Source organism: Lactuca serriola, chromosome 5, assembly GCF_051521515.1.
Source record: "Lactuca serriola cultivar US96UC23 chromosome 5, Lser_US96UC23_V15, whole genome shotgun sequence".
In the NCBI taxonomy this organism is placed as follows: Eukaryota; Viridiplantae; Streptophyta; class Magnoliopsida; order Asterales; family Asteraceae; genus Lactuca; species Lactuca serriola.
In genome coordinates this window covers 332,509,302-332,516,348 of record NC_136412.1, presented here as the reverse complement: position 1 = coordinate 332,516,348, position 7,047 = coordinate 332,509,302, and the positions used below count along the sequence as shown (strand labels likewise).

The window sequence follows — 7,047 nt, the reverse complement described above, 5'->3', positions numbered from 1 at the left end:
AACCATATTTCCTTTTGAAAATAAGGGATTTTATTTTTCTTGAAACGGTTGACTATTACTATTCAAAAGAACTACTGTCGTACACAACTCGCTTTTACAAATCACACTACTTTTCAAAAATCACTCCTTATAAGTATGAACAAAAGTAATGACATACACACATATATCCATGATTTTCAAGGCAAGACTTCAAACGATTTCATAGAAAATATCAGATTTTCTGAAAGTACAATGAGAATGATTCTAAACAAGTGTAAACGATTTTGTACAAAAATTCTTATGAACTCACCAACTTTTTAGTTGACACTTTTCAAAACGACTTGTATTCACAGGGATCTAGTAAGCAGGTAACAAGGGACGCTGATGCAATATCATTTAGCTGTAGTTTGAAGTTTTCTACTTATGTATCTTTTGTGTAACTCGAAGAACAAATACAATATGTAAACAATGTAAGTTTGTTATCTCAATGTATGATGTTTGGATTGCTCGGTTTCATGTATATTCAATTGTTACGATACTGCATAATGAAGTCACCCGCCTCCGGACGTTTCCGCCGTCTGGTCCGGGGGTGTGACAGAGACTCACCTGATACTGACGACACGAAACCTAGCACCGAACTGCCGGATCTAGAATCCGCCTAGTCAACAAAATAATTAATCTTAATTAATACTTAAGGTCCAAAAACTCACTCGCGAGTCCAAATATCACTACTAAACCTTCTAAGGGCAAAATGATTGCCCTTCTCATGGTCTAAAAACCCTAAATCTCGACCGAGGGTCAAAGTTAACAAAAGTCAACGTTCACCGAGTACGCTGAGCGTAGCAAAACCTATACGGGGGCGTACTACTCGAATCAGTGAAATGACGAGGTTGGGACCGGCTATGCAAGGCGTAGCCAGGAGTACACCCAACGTACTTCGTCTGTTCCCATTTCTACCAACTTGTATCTTAAACCCTTAAGACAATTACTCCCAAACATAGATCTAACCATTCTAATACGTCTAAAATCATAAAGGTATCAACTTTAAGCCTTTGCATGGCTAGAAAAGTCCCAAAGAAACATTCATAAACTCCCAACACATTCTAAGCTATTTTGCTCATGCATGAACCAAAAGAAGTGATCAAGCTACATTTTTTATGAATCCACAAGTCCCATAATACATGAAAGGATAGCTACAAACCCCTGGAGTGCCCTAAACTCATAAAGGTCCAATCTTTGGGTACAAAACTCTTAAAACTTCAAACACGGAGATCATATGAAAGACTTGTCAAGGTACAAACTTTATAGCTGAAAATGTTGCACAAGGAGGGGAGCTTTCTGGATCTACAAGCTTGCTAACACCCACTTCTTTTTCTCAAGCTTCCTTCTTCAACTAAATGCACCAAAAACACCCAAATGAACTTGCAAGGCTCACACAAACACTCAAACTCGGGATTAGGGTATAAAGAAGGTTCGAAGGCTGATAAGGGTGACCAAAAGAGGACTTACTGTTCTTTATGTAGGGAGCAACCCGTGAAATTAGGGTTTGGAGTCCGTGCTAGTACGCTCGGCGTATCACACGTACACCCAACGTACTAGCTAGCCATTCACGATCATGCACACTGCATGAGTATGCTACGTGTACTCATATGTATGCCCTGCGTACGACCTAATCCGAGAGCCTTTTTCTTCAAGGAACCAAATGTGGCATTTTTGACCAAAATTCAAGAGATAATAAATATACCTGGTTTTTGGGATGTTACACTTTAGCCCTAACTTATGGATGTCACATGAGAGCTTCAAATACGTACTAGTATTGTCGGGGTACCACACCTATGTGTTGTGTGGGGTATTTTGTATGTCGTTTTTAGAAATGTTAACTTATGACTATACAAAGTTCCACCGTTGATTTCTCTATGGCATAGTGTGATTAGTGTCAACGTTACACACAAATATTATGAAGAATGTGTAACATATAAACATCTTAGGTTTTTGAATTGATGTTTATTTGAATAAATGTTTTGCGTTGAATGTTTAGTTTTAAAATGATGTTCTATGAAATCTAAAACAAATTAATTAAAACGTAAAGATTACAACAAATACATACGAGGGCATTTCAGTTCGAAATCATACAAAGTGGTCATGTTGAGAATCGCCTTAAAAATTGGTTGAAAGTAAATATGTAGGTATTTCATATGGTTATTTTGGTGATTATCTAGAGAAAATAAAATTCCGAACATAATTAGTTATACATGTTAAATAGAAACCAAATATTATTTTCTTTAAACATTATAATATGCAACCTAAAAACATTAATAGAAACTATGGACAAATAAAATTATCGATAAACTTAAGTTTTTTTTTTTTATAAAAAATAGAATTAAACAAATTTATTTGTTGTATAAATAAATAAAGAAATGATTTAATATGTTGACTATATAATAAGTTGTAACTAGTAATATTATCTTTGTATATGAATGATAAATTTTGTGTGTATAAAGAAAAAGAAATTACTAATATTATCCCCTTTTGCTTGAAATTACTATCAAACGTGTCTAAAATTTTGTCAAATGCTAAATTCTTTTTGTTGTATGTTAATTGAAAGAAAAAAGTTATGGAAATTTTGTGAAAAATAAGGTTTGGAAAAAATTTGAAAAAAAGTAATTGGTCTAAAATTGTAAAACAAAGGAAGTTGCATGATGTATAATATACATCGCGGAAAATATAACATGTGTAACAAACAAGAAATAATTGTAATTTACGATATAGGGTGTGTTACATTTAATTATAGCATGAAAGTGTATTCCTTAAGGTGCACTTTTAGTTTTATTTATTTATTTATAAACAAGTCTGTTAAAAAATAGAGTTTTTTTTTAACATATTTTTACAACTACACATGCATAAAAATGAATATGTAAAAAAAATAGAAGTTGGTTTTTGAAAAAATATATTTGTAAATATAGGGAAAATCTTAAAATACATGCATCAAAGAGAGATCTAAATCTTTGTAAAAAATAACTTAAAAAAAACTTCTTTTATAAAAACGATTTGATAAAAAAAATATTAAAAAATTGTAAACAAATATTTTTTTTATAAAATACAAGAAACGAATTAAAAAAATATATAATTTATAATAATCAAGGAATTTTAGAAATATACATACAACACAAATCATTTTTTTTAGTAAAACAACTAATATTATAAAAATGATTTAATAGGTGTAACAAAATAACTAAAAAAGCTAAGAAATATATATAAAAGAAAGTTGTAAAAAATATTTGGAAAATTTTCTAAAAGAAGTTTGGACCAAATTAGATAAAAAAAAAAAATTGGGTTAAAATGTAAAATGAGAGAGTAAGGTACCAATTTTGCAATAAAGGATAAATTTATCGTTTAAAATGGTAAGAGTCAAAAGTTAGGGGAGGGGTTATGTGGATTAAGATAAATGGAAAAGTTTTGTTTGTTTAGTATCGTAATTTAGGAAGATTTTACTTTTGGTAAGGTTTTATAAAAAAGAACCGTTGGAATTCGGAAGTCGAAAGGGTTGGGTCGGTGTATTGGCGCTTAATATATACCCTCTTTACTCATCCGACTGTTCTCCAATCACCACCGGAGACATGTTTCTTTGAAGAAGACGAAGAAGATGAGGGTTTTATTTGGAGGCACCACCTTCTCCTCTTTTTCTTTTAGCAATACCACCGCTTCCTCTTTCTTTCATTTTCCCGCGGTCAAGATCCCCTGCGTTTCCCTCTTCGTCTCTTAGGTAATGTTCATTATTCTTTTTTTTTTTTTGTATTGTTGATTTTGTTTTTGTTTTTTGTAGGTATTTTCAATAGGCTAAGATTCTTCAGGTCTCCTTTCTTCATTACTGGATTCATCGGTCAGTTTGGTTCAAGGTCATCATCGATCAAGAAAAAGAGTACATTTTTTTTTCTCTCTGCGTTTCTTTCTCTTTCTCCTCCATCTATTTTTTTTCTTTGTTGGTTTTTTGAATTTTGTCGTCAAATTGAATCCAAAGCATGAAAACATCCATCAAACGAAGATGATTGGTCAAGGAAGTGGCGATGTCGGTAAATTAAATAGTTTTGAAATTCAAAAAAGTATGGTTTAATTGTAGATTGTTTTTCTGTGCAGTTTGGGTGTTTGATGAACTGTCTGAATTAAGTTAAAGAGTTGTTTTATTTTGAATACTGATTTATTTGCTTTTATGAATCGGTATTTTTTATTATGTAGTGTTTATGATAATGGCTTTTTTTATTGTACTTAATCGCATCATGGCAAAACTGCTGCTTCTTTATGACTTGATTAATGTATTTTCATTCGTGTAGGATAACTAGAAATTGTTGGATGACATGGAATAATTCAGACCTACTATATATTTTGTAGTGTTTAAGGATTATGTAACAGAGTACGCCTAGTAATTCGATACAAAAGATTCTTGTTACTTGGTTGATTCTTTTATTTTTTTGATATTTTAAAAATGTGCTTTTATTTAGCGAATTACGACATCAGGGAAGGGGAAATGCCACATGGTGTGGTCTTTTGTGGGTTGAAATATTTAAAACAAGTGGTCATGATAAAGAGGATGTCAGTTTTTACTTTTATATAACTGATGAGGTAATAATCAATTCTCTTTTGCGATTAAAAATATTATCTATGAGAAAATTGTTAAAAAAGAAAATGATTTTTTTTAACTGTGGTCTTTACCAAAGATTATCTTGGTTGAAATAGTTACCTTGTTGGTGGTGGTGCTTTTATTCCACTTGGTATGTTTGGAGCTTATAAAAATATTTTGCATGCCATCTTAGAAGGCAAAAATTAGTAAGCGAACACGAGTTTGGTTGATGTCCAAAAAAAGAACTAAAAAAGGAGTATGCAGTTAAGAAAAAAAAAAGCGAGTGAGTAATAGAAAAATTAAAAATTAAGTTTAGTAATATTAATAAAGTTAGTAATAAAAAAATTATTATTATATAGTAAAATTAGGAATAATTAGGTTATAATGAAAATCAATGAAATGATAATAATTATCATCATTAAAAGTAGGACCCTTTCATAAAACAAGGAATTACAATTTTTAAGGTTTAAAAAGCTGAACCTTATAATAATTGGGGTCCAATAAGTGAATCTAGGTCCAATTAGTACGTGTTAGGGGTTAGGATGGTTAAAGATAAGTGGAAAGGTTTTCTTTGTTGGAATTTTGGAAAGGTTTTAATTTTGGAAATGATTTATAAAAGAACCGTTGGAATTAGGAAGTCCAAAGGGTTGGGTCGGTGTGTATTGGCGCCTAATTTATACCTTCTTCAGTCACTCATAGTCATCCCGCTGCTCTCCAAACACAACCAGAGACATGTTTCAGTGAAGAAGAAAAGAAGAAGAAGAGGGTTTTATTTGTAGGCACCACCTTCTTCTCTTTTTCTTCTAGCGACACCACCGTTTTCTCTTTCTTTCATTATCCGGCGTTCAACAATCCTCTGTGTTTCCCTCTTCGTCTGTTAGTTAAAGTTCTTGATTTTTTTTGTGTGTATTATTGATTTTGATTTTGTTTTTGTTAGGTATTTTCAATAGGCCAAGAAGATTATTCAGGTCGCTCTTCGTTCATTAATGGATTCATCAGTCAGTTTGGTTTACCATCATCATCGATCAAGAAAAAGAGTATAGATCTTTTTCCTCTGATTTTTAGGTATTGTGTTTACTTGTATGATGTATCTTTTCAATAATGATGTGACGTGTTTTAGGCTAAGTGTATGGCAACTTTTTATGTCATGAAACTAATTTTTTTCTTCTAAGCATGCTTCATCATGGCTAAAAGGATCAAACACTATACAAAAGGTTATATTAATGACATAATTTTACTTAATTGCAACCTTTATTAACACTACGACCTCTCTGGGTTTTTTTCTCTTTCTCCATTTATCTTTTGATTCGATGGTTTTTTGAATCAGGCCGCCAAATTGAAACCAAAGCATCCATCAAACGAAGATGATTGGTCAAGCAAGTGGTGATGTCGGTAAAATTTAAATAGTTTTGAAATCCAAAAAAAGTATTTCTTAGTTGTAGATTGATTATCAGTTTAGTTGTAGATTGATTATCAGTTTAGGTGTTTGATGAAATGTCTTAATTAACCTAAAGAGTTGTTTTGCTTTGTTTTGAGGGTAAAAATGTTGATGGATTAAATTATGTAGAGAGAAGTAAATAATCACAAACCAAATTAAAATATTAAAAAACTTATTGAGTTATTAGAAATTCAATTAGGGAAAGATAATTTATTGTTTGTATTTCTAACTCAATTAGAAATAGAAGTGTACTTTGGTTCTAACTAAAAGTTTCATATAAAGTTGTGTGTTTCTGTTTAATTAAGTTATGTTTCCTTTCCAATTAAATTAAAATACATGAGATGTTCCACTTCCACAACCAAATTTGTTTATAGATGTTCACAACATTCATCACATGTTATAATGTTTTCCTTTCCTATTAAGTAACTTGTTTAATATCCAAATGAATGTGCAGGCTTTTTTGTTGTTTCTTCAACTGACATGGATCCTAAGTATCAACAAGTTTGTGGATCTTTTTAACATGAATCATTTACCCCTGCTTCTTCTTCTTAATGATGCTGATGTTTACTTTTGTATATCTGATGAGGTGATAATCAATTCTCTTTGGTGAATAAAATCATTATATATGAGAATATTGTAAGTGCTCTCTTTTCATTGTTTAATAGTCTCTTTTGAAAATAAAAAGGTTATGGTATGTGCAGCTCAAGACATTGGAGACAAGCCCTGTTATGTTATCTGGTTTCATTAACAGAAGAGGCTAATAATGCACAGGTAGTGTAGTTACGTCTGCATTTCAGTTATTCTCATTTTTTATTTCTTTTGCATCCATTTTTGTTGGTCATTTTGTAAAATATTTTTAATCCATTTTCCATCTAATTGTTTTGTCATGAATGTCATATTTTTTTTGTTTAATGTTTAATGAAATTAGAGTATGTATGTTTGATGTGTATATAGTTAGTGTTTAATATTATAAATAAAATCTTCTTTGGTATATAGCAATTCTGTTATTTTATAA

The 7,047-nt window shown here is 31.0% G+C and overlaps 1 long non-coding RNA gene across 1 annotated transcript; it reads left to right on the top strand.

The window, feature by feature from the left end:
• The first annotated feature begins 5,145 nt into the window (after nt 1-5,145).
• Nucleotides 5,146-6,805, top strand: LOC145051987 (uncharacterized). The gene is made up of 5 exons (XR_013683887.1): nt 5,146-5,369; nt 5,532-5,808; nt 5,922-5,986; nt 6,487-6,618; nt 6,734-6,805. It is a non-coding gene; the product is annotated as an uncharacterized LOC145051987 (long non-coding RNA).
• The last annotated feature ends 242 nt before the right edge of the window (nt 6,806-7,047 follow it).